Raw genomic sequence first — 16,361 nt, 5'->3', positions numbered from 1 at the left:
ATAGATGGAGCGATACATGAGGGCAGGGTGGACATCAGAGGGAGTTATGGGTGCCCATTAGACCTGGGGAAAATTATACATTTTTCAGAGTTAACCATTGTGGAGAAGTAAACCCAAGGCTGTCCCAATCACTGCTCTGTGGTCAAGGTATTCTTGTAAATTGTAACACAATACAGCTCCTAAATCTTCATCTGATTCCGTAATCCCTGTTCTATTCTGCTACTACCTGCCTGCAGCTCTTGTGAACTAAAACCAGAGTTCCTAACCAGATGAACTATGATTATCCTCAAAGGAGGCGTGTGTCAACACCTCTGCAGTGACACACAGTGAGTGGTGTAGTTAAACACAACAGGACATCTGTGTAAGGGTTGGATATTATACTGTATATGACTACTCTGAGAGAGTGAGATGTCTGTCTGTCAGGCCTACCTAAACCAGGATTAGATCCTTCCTCACCAACACATACATGCACACACATATGTACGCACACATGCACACACACACACCTTGTCGGAACACACAATTCAGTCCCATTCAAAATCCTATTTTCCCTAAACCTAACCCGCACTCTTACATTAACCTAAACCTAACACAAGCTCCTAGCTCCTAACCCTAGCTCCTAACCCTAGCTCCTAACCCTAGCTCCTAACACTAGCTCCTAACACTAGCTCCTAACCCTGACCCTTAACGTAATTCTAACACTAATTCTAACCTTAACCCTAAACCCCCTAGAAATAGCATTTGACCTTGTAGGGACAAACAAAATGTCCTCAGTTGGTCAAATGTTTGTTTGTTTACTATTCTTGTAGGGACTCCTGGCCCCCACAAGAATAGTTAAACATGTCCACACACACACACACTGTTACACTGATGCATCTGTCACTGAATAGGTGTTGACTCTCCAAAATTCATCTCTCCTTCCTCCATGAGTCGACCAAACATTCTGGTAACATACTAGTCTAGGTGGATTTAGTTTCACATTCTCACAGCTTTTAGTGTGTGTAGGGGGGGCTCAGGCTGGGGGAGGGGCGGTTGGAATCGACAGTGAGAATATTAGCATGTCAAAATCCCCCTGCAACAATGATTCCCTTCTCTCTCTCTCTCTCTCTCTCTCTCTCTCTCTTTCTCTCTCTCTCTCTATCTCACAGCTTACTGAGTTCGTAGCAGAAATAAAGTATTCTACACTCATTTACACACTCTACCTCACTCAGCATTTACACACACACACACACACACACACACACACACACACACACACACACACACACTATCTCCGTAGACATTAAAACTAGTAGATAGTGATAGCGCTGACGCCAGTTTGAAGCATGCCATATTGCTGAATGGGGCTGATTGGCACCAAAAAATCGCTAAGGATCATAGTGAAAGTGGCTGTAACTAGCACAGGATCATGGTCGATGTAGTCGTTTTCATCCTGCCTGAGAGTGTGCGCGAGCGTCCTCATAGCCTGCCGGCCCGTGATTGGTCTGTGTCAGCACGTGGTCCTGTGTGAAGACAAATGTAGTAGTTAGAACGCATCACTATTTAATTAAATATCTAGTAGTTAGAACGCATCACTATTTAATTAACCTGTCTGGGGTATGTGGGACGATTTCGTCCCACCTACGTAACAGCTACTGATATTCCAGTGGCGCGATTTTTGAATCGTTAGAAATACTATTACTTCAATTTCTCAAACATATGACTATTTTACAGCTATTTAAAGACAAGAATCTCGTTAATCTAACCCCACTGTCCGATTTCAAAAAGGCTTTACAACGAAAGCAAAACATTAGATTATGTCAGCAGAGTGCCCAGCCAGAAAAAATCAGACAGCCATTTTTCAAGCTAGCATATCATGTCACATAAACCCAAACCACAGCTAAATGCAGCACTAACCTTTGATGATCTTCATCAGATGACACACCTAGGACATTGTGTTATACAATACATGCATGTCTGTTCAATCAAGTTCATATTTATATCAAAAAACAGCTTTTTGCATTAGCATGTGACGTTCAGAAAACGCATAACCCCCGGCAAACTTCCGTTGAATTTACTAACAGTTTGCTAAATTACTCACGATAAACGTTCACAAAAAGCATAACAATTATTTTAAGAATTATAGATACATTACTCCTCTATGCACTCGATATGTCCGATTTTAAAATAGCTTTTCGGATGAAGCACATTTTGCAATAATCTAAGTACATAGCCCGGCATTACAGGGCTAGCTATTTAGATACCCACCCAGGTCAGCATCCACCAAAATCACATTTCCTATAAGAAAAATGTTCTTACCTTGCTTGTTCTTCATCAGAATACACTGCCAGGACTTCTACTTCAATAACAAATGTTGGTTTGGTCCCAAATAATCCATCGTTATATCCAAACAGCGACGTTTTGTTCGTGAGTTCTAGAATGCTTCTTCCCGGTTTGGCGCATGGCGCATTGGCGTGTCAAAAATGTCTAAATATTCCATTACCGTACTTCGAAGCATGTCAACCGCTGTTTAAAACCAATTTTTATGCCATTTATGTCGTAGAGAAGTGATAATATTCCGACCGGGAGTATGCATTGAGCCTAAACAGCCGAATAAAATTTCTCCTCAGAAGCGACTCATGCACGCGCATCATTCAAAGGTCCTCGGAGCATCCACTTACAAAAGGCGATAATATGTTTCAACCTGAGGCTCCCTCGTAAACCTTCAGTTATTTCGCGGGCTCTGAGAGCCTATTGGAGCCCTGGGAATTGTCACGTTACAGCTAAGATCCTTACTTTTCAATAAAAAGATGCAAGACGCACGACTCCTTGTCAGACAGGGTACTTCCTGCTTGAAACCTTGTCAGGTTTTTGCCTGCCATAGGAGTTCTGTTATACTCACAGACACCATTCAAACAGTTTTAGAAAATTCAGAGTGTTTTCTATCCAAACCTGAACAATAATATGCATATTCTAGCTTCTGAGTTGGTGTAGGAGGCAGTTAAAAATGGGAACATATTTTTCCAAAATTCTCAATACTGCCCCCTAGCCCAGACAGGTTAAATATCTAGTAGTTAGAACGCATCACTATTTAATTAAATATCTAGTAGTTAGAACGCATCACTATTTAATTAAATATCTAGTAGTTAGAACGCATCACTATTTAATTAAATATCTACTAGTTAGAACGCATCACTATTTAATTAAATATCTAGTAGTTAGAACGCATCACTATTTAATTAAATATCTAGTAGTTAGAACGCATCACTATTTAATTAAATATCTAGTAGTTAGAACGCATCACTATTTAATTAAATATCTAGTAGTTAGAACGCATCACTATTTAATTAAATATCTAGTAGTTAGAACGCATCACTATTTAATTAAATATCTAGTAGTTAGAACGCATCACTATTTAATTAAATATCTAGTAGTTAGAACGCATCACTATTTAATTAAATATCTAGTAGTTAGAACGCATCACTATTTAATTAAATATCTAGTAGTTAGAACGTATCACTATTTAATTAAATATCTAGTAGTTAGAACGCATCACTATTTAATTAAATATCTACTAGTTAGAACGCATCACTATTTATTTAAATATCTAGTAGTTAGAACGCATCACTATTTAATTAAATATCTAGTAGTTAGAACGCATCACTATTTAATTAAATATCTAGTAGTTAGAACGCGTCACTATTTAATTAAATATCTAGTAGTTAGAACGCATCACTATTTAATTAAATATCTAGTAGTTAGAACGCGTCACTATTTAATTAAATATCTAGTAGTTAGAACGCGTCACTATTTAATTAAATATCTAGTAGTTAGAACGCATCACTATTTAATTAAATATCTACTAGTTAGAACGCATCACTATTTAATTAAATATCTACTAGTTAGAACGCATCACTATTTAATTAAATATCTAGTAGTTAGAACGCGTCACTATTTAATTAAATATCTAGTAGTTAGAACGCATCACTATTTAATTAAATATCTAGTAGTTAGAACGCATCACTATTTAATTAAATATCTAGTAGTTAGAACGCATCACTATTTAATTAAATATCTAGTAGTTAGAACGCATCACTATTTAATTAAATATCTACTAGTTAGAACGCGTCACTATTTAATTAAATATCTAGTAGTTAGAACGCGTCACGATTTAATTAAATATCTAGTAGTTAGAACGCATCACTATTTAATTAAATATCTAGTAGTTAGAACGCATCACTATTTAATTAAATATCTAGTAGTTAGAACGCGTCACTATTTAATTAAATATCTAGTAGTTAGAACGCATCACTATTTAATTAAATATCTAGTAGTTAGAACGCGTCACTATTTAATTAAATATCTAGTAGTTAGAACGCGTCACTATTTAATTAAATATCTAGTAGTTAGAACGCATCACTATTTAATTAAATATCTAGTAGTTAGAACGCATCACTATTTAATTAAATATCTAGTAGTTAGAACGCATCACTATTTAATTAAATATCTAGTAGTTAGAATGCATCACTATTTAATTAAATATCTAGTAGTTAGAACGCATCACTATTTAATTAAATATCTACTAGTTAGAACGCATCACTATTTAATTAAATATCTAGTAGTTAGAACGCATCACTATTTATTTAAATATCTAGTAGTTAGAACGCGTCACTATTTAATTAAATATCTACTAGTTAGAACGCGTCACTATTTAATTAAATATCTAGTAGTTAGAACGCGTCACTATTTAATTAAATATCTAGTAGTTAGAACGCGTCACTATTTAATTAAATATCTACTAGTTAGAACGCATCACTATTTAATTAAATATCTAGTAGTTAGAACGCATCACTATTTAATTAAATATCTACTAGTTAGAACGCATCACTATTTAATTAAATATCTAGTAGTTAGAACGCATCACTATTTAATTAAATATCTAGTAGTTAGAACGCATCACTATTTATTTAAATATCTAGTAGTTAGAACGCATCACTATTTAATTAAATATCTAGTAGTTAGAACGCATCACTATTTAATTAAATATCTAGTAGTTAGAACGCATCACTATTTAATTAAATATCTAGTAGTTAGAACGCATCACTATTTAATTAAATATCTAGTAGTTAGAACGCGTCACTATTTAATTAAATATCTAGTAGTTAGAACGCGTCACTATTTAATTAAATATCTAGTAGTTAGAACGCATCACTATTTAATTAAATATCTAGTAGTTAGAACGCATCACTATTTAATTAAATATCTAGTAGTTAGAACGCATCACTATTTTATTAAATATCTAGTAGTTAGAACGCATCACTATTTAATTAAATATCTACTAGTTAGAACGCATCACTATTTAATTAAATATCTAGTAGTTAGAACGCATCACTATTTAATTAAATATCTAGTAGTTAGAACGCATCACTATTTAATTAAATATCTAGTAGTTAGAACGCATCACTATTTAATTAAATATCTAGTAGTTAGAACGCATCACTATTTAATTAAATATCTACTAGTTAGAACGCATCACTATTTATTTAAATATCTAGTAGTTAGAACGCATCACTATTTAATTAAATATCTAGTAGTTAGAACGCCTCACTATTTAATTAAATATCTAGTAGTTAGAACGCCTCACTATTTAATTAAATATCTAGTAGTTAGAACGCATCACTATTTAATTAAATATCTAGTAGTTAGAACGCATCACTATTTAATTAAATATCTACTAGTTAGAACGCATCACTATTTAATTAAATATCTACTAGTTAGAACGCATCACTATTTAATTAAATATCTACTAGTTAGAACGCGTCACTATTTAATTAAATATCTAGTAGTTAGAACGCATCACTATTTAATTAAATATCTACTAGTTAGAACGCATCACTATTTAATTAAATATCTACTAGTTAGAACGCATCACTATTTAATTAAATATCTACTAGTTAGAACGCGTCACTATTTAATTAAATATCTAGTAGTTAGAACGCATCACTATTTAATTAAATATCTAGTAGTTAGAACGCATCACTATTTAATTAAATATCTAGTAGTTAGAACGCATCACTATTTAATTAAATATCTAGTAGTTAGAACGCGTCACTATTTAATTAAATATCTAGTAGTTAGAACGCATCACTATTTAATTAAATATCTAGTAGTTAGAACGCATCACTATTTAATTAAATATCTAGTAGTTAGAACGCATCACTATTTAATTAAATATCTAGTAGTTAGAACGCATCACTATTTAATTAAATATCTACTAGTTAGAACGCATCACTATTTAATTAAATATCTAGTAGTTAGAACGCATCACTATTTAATTAAATATCTAGTAGTTAGAACGCATCACTATTTAATTAAATATCTAGTAGTTAGAACGCGTCACTATTTAATTAAATATCTAGTAGTTAGAACGCATCACTATTTAATTAAATATCTAGTAGTTAGAACGCATCACTATTTATTTAAATATCTAGTAGTTAGAACGCATCACTATTTAATTAAATATCTACTAGTTAGAACGCATCACTATTTAATTAAATATCTAGTAGTTAGAACGTATCACTATTTAATTAAATATCTAGTAGTTAGAACGCATCACTATTTAATTAAATATCTACTAGTTAGAACGCGTCACTATTTAATTAAATATCTACTAGTTAGAACGCATCACTATTTAATTAAATATCTAGTAGTTAGAACGCATCACTATTTAATTAAATATCTAGTAGTTAGAACGCATCACTATTTAATTAAATATCTACTAGTTAGAACGCATCACTATTTAATTAAATATCTAGTAGTTAGAATGCATCACTATTTAATTAAATATCTAGTAGTTAGAACGCATCACTATTTAATTAAATATCTAGTAGTTAGAACGCATCACTATTTAATTAAATATCTAGTAGTTAGAACGCATCACTATTTAATTAAATATCTAGTAGTTAGAACGCATCACTATTTAATTAAATATCTAGTAGTTAGAACGCATCACTATTTAATTAAATATCTAGTAGTTAGAACGCATCACTATTTAATTAAATATCTTCTAGTTAGAACGCGTCACTATTTAATTAAATATCTAGTAGTTAGAACGCATCACTATTTAATTAAATATCTAGTAGTTAGAACGCATCACTATTTAATTAAATATCTAGTAGTTAGAACGCGTCACTATTTAATTAAATATCTAGTAGTTAGAACGCCTCACTATTTAATTAAATATCTAGTAGTTAGAACGCATCACTATTTATTTAAATATCTACTAGTTAGAACGCGTCACGATTTAATTAAATATCTAGTAGTTAGAACGCGTCACTATTTAATTAAATATCTAGTAGTTAGAACGCGTCACTATTTAATTAAATATCTAGTAATTAGAACGCGTCACTATTTAATTAAATATCTAGTAGTTAGAACGCACCACTATTTAATTAAATATCTAGTAGTTAGAACGCGTCACGATTTAATTAAATATCTAGTAGTTAGAACGCATCACTATTTATTTAAATATCTACTAGTTAGAACGCGTCACGATTTAATTAAATATCTAGTAGTTAGAACGCCTCACTATTTAATTAAATATCTAGTAGTTAGAACGCATCACTATTTATTTAAATATCTACTAGTTAGAACGCGTCACGATTTAATTAAATATCTAGTAGTTAGAACGCATCACTATTTAATTAAATATCTAGTAGTTAGAACGCATCACTATTTAATTAAATATCTTCTAGTTAGAACGCGTCACTATTTAATTAAATATCTAGTAGTTAGAACGCGTCACTATTTAATTAAATATCTAGTAGTTAGAACGCGTCACTATTTAATTAAATATCTAGTAGTTAGAACGCATCACTATTTAATTAAATATCTAGTAGTTAGAACGCATCACTATTTAATTAAATATCTAGTAGTTAGAACGCATCACTATTTAATTAAATATCTAGTAGTTAGAACGCATCACTATTTAATTAAATATCTAGTAGTTAGAACGCATCACTATTTAATTAAATATCTAGTAGTTAGAACGCATCACTATTTAATTAAATATCTAGTAGTTAGAACGCATCACTATTTAATTAAATATCTAGTAGTTAGAACGCATCACTATTTAATTAAATATCTAGTAGTTAGAATGCATCACTATTTAATTAAATATCTAGTAGTTAGAACGCATCACTATTTAATTAAATATCTACTAGTTAGAACGCATCACTATTTAATTAAATATCTACTAGTTAGAACGCATCACTATTTAATTAAATATCTAGTAGTTAGAACGCATCACTATTTAATTAAATATCTACTAGTTAGAACGCGTCACTATTTAATTAAATATCTAGTAGTTAGAACGCATCACTATTTCATTAAATATCTAGTAGTTAGAACGCATCACTATTTAATTAAATATCTAGTAGTTAGAACGCATCACTATTTAATTAAATATCTAGTAGTTAGAACGCATCACTATTTAATTAAATATCTAGTAGTTAGAACGCATCACTATTTAATTAAATATCTAGTAGTTAGAACGCATCACTATTTAATTAAATATCTAGTAGTTAGAACGCATCACTATTTAATTAAATATCTAGTAGTTAGAACGCATCACTATTTTATTAAATATCTAGTAGTTAGAACGCATCACTATTTAATTAAATATCTAGTAGTTAGAACGCATCACTATTTAATTAAATATCTAGTAGTTAGAACGCATCACTATTTAATTAAATATCTAGTAGTTAGAACGCGTCACTATTTAATTAAATATCTAGTAGTTAGAACGCATCACTATTTAATTAAATATCTAGTAGTTAGAACGCGTCACTATTTAATTAAATATCTAGTAGTTAGAACGCATCACTATTTATTTAAATATCTAGTAGTTAGAACGCGTCACTATTTAATTAAATATCTAGTAGTTAGAACGCATCACTATTTAATTAAATATCTACTAGTTAGAACGCATCACTATTTATTTAAATATCTACTAGTTAGAACGCATCACTATTTAATTAAATATCTAGTAGTTAGAACGCATCACTATTTAATTAAATATCTACTAGTTAGAACGCGTCACTATTTAATTAAATATCTAGTAGTTAGAACGCATCACTATTTAATTAAATATCTAGTAGTTAGAACGCACCACTATTTAATTAAATATCAAATTTTGTAGCGAACTTTAACATAGTTCACTGTGGGGTTCGAACTTGATCATAAACTAATTTTAAAGGCCAAAACCACATCCAAAAAAAATCTGCCGATCGCAATTTATTTAGGCTTTCTAGTGCAGACCAGGGCTTTTGGCCCGGCTAGGTTGCAACACAGTAGCCGACCAGCAGAGCTCATGACTTCACACTCCAGACCGGATACTGGAGGCCTGGTTGTCTCCCCCCTACATGCTTGGCTGGCAGCTTCAGCTGCTCTCATCAGGAGATTGGATACAAAAGCCAAGAAACTGACTGTTTTGTGTGTGTGTGTGTGTGTGTGTGTGTGTGTGTGTGTGTGTGTGTGTGTGTGTGTGTGTGTGTGTGTGTGTGTGTGTGTGTGTGTGTATCTACTGTCCTTCCTCCTCTGTCACTGTGTGCATTCCTGCCCTGCAGGATCTTATCAGGGGGCGGGTCTCCTGTCTCTGAGTCTGATGGATGACCCCGGAGCTGTCAATCTAGGAGTCACGCGATACCTGACCTGCCATTGACATGGAAAAAAAACACACACACTTACTCTCTCACACACACACACACACACACACACACACACACACACACACACACACACACACACACACACAATCTCTGTCTCTCACATACTCACACACATGCACAAACACACTGGCACACATACAACCATACTGGCATACATTTTGGCACACTGTGAGCTATTGAGGTGTAGCAGGAAGACAGGACACAATGCTGTGAGCTGGCTTTGTCTCCATCCCACCCTGCCCTCCTCCCTCTTCTCTCCATTAAACAGAGGGCAGGTGACTGAAAGAGAGGGAGAGAATAGGAAAGGGATGTGCAGCCATAAACTCTCTCCCCCTCTCTCTACTATACCTGCTGTCTCAACCTCTGAATTATTGGCTTTGAAAAGCCATCTGACATTTACTTGTGAGGTCCTGACCTGTTGCACCCTCGTCAACCACTGTGATTATTATTTAACCCTGCTGGTCGTCTATGAACGTTTGAATATCTTGAAGAATGAGTCAGCCTTAATGGACATTTTTGTTAGACATTACTGCACTTTTGGAGCTAGGAACACAAGCATTTCACTAAACCTGCAACAGCATCAGATAAATATGTGTATGCGATTAATAACATTTGATTTGATGCACTCTTATAATCTCCACCCGGCACGGCCAGAAGAGGACTCGCCACCCCTCACACCTGTGTCTGTGTGTGCGGGTTTTTATGCTATCAGAGCTTAATTGAGCTATAAAAAACAATAACAATCTTTAAAGCATTCCTTTGTGTTTGAGAGAGAGAGAGAGAGAGAGGACTGTTAACCCCAATCCACAAAAGTGGAGACAAATTTGACCCCAATAACTACCTTGGGATCTGCATCAAAAGCAACCTTGGGAAAATCCTCTGCATTATCATTAACAGCATTTCCTCAGTGAAAACAATGTACAGTGATTCCTCCTTTAAAAGTACTGCACATCCATAGGCATAGTTATTTTTATCCTCCACTACACAATAAGCAAGTAAATAGTTAGCTAGCTATGTTACTTATAGTGCATTCCATGGAAAGGCAAGCTTACACAATTGTACATTCAATTTGCAGTAAATGCTTTAGATAGCTAGATTCTTTACATCCACTGTTTCCCACTGTTGCTGGTTTTCTCAGGAGTCCCTAAAACATTAAACAACACGAATTGCAATGTCATACTCATGTAATAACACCAGCTAGCTAGCTGGCTAATGTTAGCTAGTCGGCTAACTTGATAAATAGCGATTTTCGTAAATTAACTTTATGACAAAAAAATATGCACAATCATTTGTCTCTTCGTTAACTAACATATTCCTCTCAAGTGTAATTTTTTTGCTTGACTCGTTATGTTATAATTACTTACATTTGCTTCCACCCTAATGTTTTGTCAGCCATCTTTGCTGAAGAAAGTCACGAGGGACGGGTGGCTCGTGTCAAATTCGTCATTGGAACCACTCGATATGATTGGTTATATAAAAACCTTGGGACCCAAATGCATAATGAATGCTCTAACTCCCCCTAGTGGTGGTCTGAAGCAATGAAGCCATGACGCTGGGTACCTCTAAGTCCCGCGGACAAGCTCACCTCTTTTAAAGGAGAAACCACTGTACTGAGCAAATGTCAAATTGGCTAATTACCAAATTACCGTACGATAGACCACGTATTCACCCTGCACACCCTAACTGATAAACAAAAAAACAAACCAAAACAAATGCAACGTCTTCTCATGCTTTTGTTGACTCAAGTTGGCATGGTCTGCTATACAAATTTATGGAAAGTGGTGTTGGGGGAAAAACAACAACATTATAACATCCATGTACACAAACAACAAGTGTGCGGTTAGAATTGGCAAAAAAACAAATTTCTTTCCCCAGGGTCGTGGGGTGAGACAGGGATGCAGCCACCTTATTCAACATATAAATCAGCGAATTGGCGAGGGTACTAGAACAGTCTGCAGCACCCGACCTCACCCTACTAGAATCTGAAGTCAAATGAATACTGTTTGCTAATGATCAGGTGCTTCTGTCCCCAACCAAGGAGGGCCCATATCTATTGGGTGAAATACCACTGTGTGCCATCACAGCAGCAATATTTGTGACCTGTTGCCACAAGAAAAGGGCAACCAGTGAAGAACAAACACCATTGTAAATACAACCCATATTTATATTTATTTATTTTCCCTTTTTTTACTTTAACTATTTGCACATCGTCACAACACTGTAAATAGACATATGACTTCTGACATTTCTTTATTCCTTTGGAACTTGTGTGAGTGTAATATTTACTGTTCACTTTTTATAGTTTATTTCACTTTTGTTTATCCATTTCACTTGCTTTGGCAATGTAAACAATTGAATTGAGAGGCGATGTCAGCAGCAGTGTGAGAGGCAGCAGCAAGAGATGTGGAATAGTGAGAGAGAGAGAGCAAGAGAGAGCATTAGAGAAAAAGAAAGAAAGAGAGAGAGCATTAGAGAGAGAGAGCATGAAAGAGCGAGAGGATTACAGAGAAGAGCATTAGAAAGAGAGCATTAGAGAGAGAGTATTAGAGAAAGGAAGAGAGCGAGGATTAGAGAGAAAGAAAAAGAGGATTAGAGAGAGAGGATTAGGGAGAAAGAAAGAGAGAGCATTAGCAATAGAGCATTAGAGAGAGAGCATTAGAGAGAGCATGAGAGAGCATTAGAGAGTGAGCTTTAGATGGAGAGGATTAGATGGAGAGGATTAGAGAGAGAGATAAAATCAGAAATGAAATGCACACCTGAGTTGCAAAATGCTGTGCTTAAATATTTCAACATGGTTTTAACTTCTGGCTGCTTCCCTGATGTCTGGAACCAGGGGCTCATCTCCCCTATCCACAAAAGTGGAGACAAATCAGACCCCAATAATTACAGGGGAATTTGCATAAACAGCAATTTGGGAAAGGTTTTCTGTAGCATTTTGAATTCAAGAATTCAAACCTTTCTTCAAGAAAAAAATGTAATAAGTAAATGTCAAATTGGCTTTCTCCCTAACCATCTCACTACTGACCATATATACACCTTACACACGCTAATTAATAAACACCATCGCACTACTGACCATATATACACCTACACACACTAATTAATAAACACGTCCACCAAAAAAAAAGCGGGCAAAATCTTTGATTGCTTTATTGACTTTTAAAAAGCATTCGATTCTATTTGGCCTGAAGGGCTATTCTACAAAATTCTCCTAAGTGGGCTTGGTGGTGAGATGTATGACTTAGTAAAATGTATGTACACAGAAAACAAGTGTGCAATAAAAATCTAAAAACAAAGAACAGAATTATTATTACAACGTCGAGGTGTGAGACAAGGCTGCAGTTTGAGTCCAAATCTTTTCAACATTTATACCAATGAATTAGCAGACATGTTGGACCATTCTCCAGCCCCAGGACTCACACTATTTGACACAAGAGGTAAAATACCTGCTATATGCTGATGATTTGATACTTCTATCACCAACCAAAGAAGGTCTTCAACAGAACCTTAACATTCTAGAGCAATATTGCCATAATTGGGACCTGGCAGTAAATTTTAAAAAAAAACTAAATTCATGATTTTTCACCCAAAAAAAAACAGATGTCAGAAACACAAATATAAATTCACCCTGAACAACACCATAACTGAACACACAAAAAAATACACATACCTTGGTCTGACCATATCTGCATCGGGAAACTTTAATATGGCAGTGAAGGCATTCAAAGAAAAAGCCTGCAGAGCATTGTATGCAATAAAAATTTAATTATTCAATATCAACATCCCAATTAGAATTTGGATCAAAATATTTGACTGTGTAATCCTACCAATAGCTCTTTACGGAAGTGAGGTTTGGGGGCCACTCAATAAACTGGACTTTAATATGTGGGACAAACATCCAATTGAAGCCCTACATGCAGAATTCTGTCGGAAAATTCTACAAGTCCAGAGAAATACACCAACTAATACATGTAGGGCAGAATTGGGCCGCTTTCCAGTGGTAATGAAAATTCTCAAAAGATCATAATTTTGGCTACATCTAAATTCAAGTCCAAATTCAAGTCAATTTAAAGCACTTCAAACCCAAGAGCTGAGCCCAGAAATGAGCCCTTTTAGTCAGCTGGTCTTGGACCTAACCAACCAAGCTGACACCAGCACAGCTTCAAAATAAATAATTAAAATAAACAAAATCATGAACCAATCAAAGGACTCATATTTACAACATTTGAAAAACGAAACAAAATCCCAAAGCCGACTAAATGGCTATCTGACCCTAAACAGAGAATATGAATTGGCTGATTATCTCTACTCTGTCAGAGATACGAAGCAGAGACAGGTCCTTACCAAGTACAGGCTGAGTGACCACCTGGCAGAGACAGATCCTTACCAAGTACAGGCTGAGTGACCACCTGGCAGAGACAGATCCTTACCAAGTACAGGCTGAGTGACCACCTGGCAGAGACAGGTCCTTACCAAGTACAGGCTGAGTGACCACCTGGCAGAGACAGATCCTTACCAAGTACAGGCTGAGTGACCACCTGGCAGAGACAGATCCTTACCAAGTACAGGCTGAGTGACCACCGATTGGCAATAGAAACCAGCAGACATAAAAATATATGGCGACCCAAAGAGGAGCGTGTATGTGGTCACTGCACGACAGGGGAGGTAGAGACAGAGATGAACTTTCTCCTTTACTTTGAGAAATATTCCTCACCAAGATATTCATTTTTCACAGAAATGACTACATTTAATCCAAATTTTAACTTATTAAACCCAGAGGAAAAACAAAAAATACTCATGGGCGAAGGAGCAATATGTATTTGTCTGCCATAGCCTGAGACACTGAATAATAATATCAGCCTAGTAAATAGTAACTTACTTATTATTACTATTATTGGTATTACTTTGCTATTATTATTGTTGTTTATCATTCCAAATAGTAGTGGTATGGGTAGTAGGGTGATGGTAATGATAGCTGTTTAGTGATGGTGGTGGTGGTGGTGGTGGTGGTGGTGGTAGTAATGATGATGGTAGTTGTAGTACTGATGTAATGGTGAAGATGACCGTTATTTAGTTATAAGTTAAAGTTTCATTTTCCATGTTTAGCTTTTTATATTTATTACATTTCTACTATATTGTTGTTATTTTAATTGTGTATTATTATTTACTACCATTTTATATTTTTTTATTTTATTACAATGTTTATTGTATACATTGTTGCTTTGGCATTATTGACACAATGTTTTTCATGCCAATAAAGCAGCTTGAATTTGAATTTGAGAGAGAGCATAAGTGAGAGAGCGTTAGAGAGTATTAGAGAGAGAGAGCATTAGAAAAAGAGAAAGCGTTAGAGAGAAAGAGAGAGAGGATTAGAGAGAGAAATAAAGCGAGCAGGCATTAGAGAGAGAGCATAAGAGAGAGATTATTAGAGAGAAAGAAAGAGGGCATTGGAGAGAAATAGAGAGGGCATTAGAAAGAGAGAGATTATTAGAGAGAAAGAGAGAGCATTCGAGAGAGAGGGCATTAGAGAGAAAAAGAGAGAGCATTAGAGAGACGGAGAGCATTAGAGAGGAGATAGAGAGGATTAGGGAGAGAGCATTAGAAAGAGGGAGAGAGCATTAGAAAGAGGGAGAGAGCATTAGAAAGAGGGAGAGAGCATTAGAGAGGATTAGAGGGAAAGAAAGAGCAAATTAGAGAGAAAGAGAGGGAGAGGATTGGAGAGAAAGACAGAGCATTAGAAAAAGAAAGATTGAGAGAGAGTATTAGAGAGAGAGAAAGCGAGAGAGAGAGAGAGAGAGAGAGGGCGCATTAGAAAGAAAGAAAGAAAGAAAGAGAGAAAGAGAGAAAGAGAGAGAAAGAGTGAGGGCATCAGAGGGAAAGAAAGAGCGAATTAGAGAGGAGAGGATTGGAGAGAAAGAGAGAGTATTAGAGAGAGCATTAGAAAAATAAAGATATAGAGAGAGCATGAGAGAGAGTATTAGAGAGAAATAGAGAGAGAGGGCATTAGAGAGAAATAGAGAGAGAGGGGCATTAGAGAGAAATAGAGAGAGAGGGCATTAGAGAGAAATAGAGAGAGAGGGAGGGCATTAGAGAGAGAGAGAGAGGGAGGGCATTAGAGAGAGAGAGGGAGGGCATTAGAGAGAGAGAGAGGGAGGGCATTAGAGAGAGAGAGAGGGAGGGCATTAGAGAGAGAGAGAGGGAGGGCATTAGAGAGAGAGAGAGGGAGGGCATTAGAGAGAGAGAGAGGGAGGGCATTAGAGAGAGAGGGATGGCATTAGAGAGAGAGAGAGGGAGGGCATTAGAGAGAGAGAGAGGGAGGGCATTAGAGAGAGAGAGAGGGAGGGCATTAGAGAGAGAGAGAGAGGGAGGGCATTAGAGAGAAATAGAGAGAGAGGGCATTAGAGAGAGAGAGAGGGAGGGCATTAGAGAGAGAGAGAGAGGGAGGGCATTAGAGAGAGAGAAATAGAGAGAGAGGGCATTAGAGAGAGAGAGAGAGAGGGCATTAGAGAGAGAGAGAGAGAGGGCATTAGAGAGAGAGAGAGGGAGGCATTAGAGAGAGAGAGAGAGGGAGGGCATTAGAGAGAGAGAGAGGGAGGGCATTAGAGAGAGAGAGAGAGAGAGGGAGGGCATTAGAGAGAGAGAGGAGGAGGTATT

General features: G+C 35.5%; 1 protein-coding gene across 1 annotated transcript in view; it reads left to right on the top strand.

Annotated features, from left to right (window-relative positions):
* The window catches only part of LOC115157357 (ephrin type-A receptor 4), a 62,945-nt gene that overhangs the window by 28,329 nt on the left and 18,255 nt on the right, over positions 1–16,361 (top strand). The window lies entirely within an intron of this gene.

Source organism: Salmo trutta, chromosome 21, assembly GCF_901001165.1.
Source record: "Salmo trutta chromosome 21, fSalTru1.1, whole genome shotgun sequence".
Taxonomy (NCBI): Eukaryota; Metazoa; Chordata; class Actinopteri; order Salmoniformes; family Salmonidae; genus Salmo; species Salmo trutta.
The sequence above is the reverse complement of the archived record's forward strand: the minus strand, read 5'-3'. Positions and strand labels throughout refer to the sequence as shown.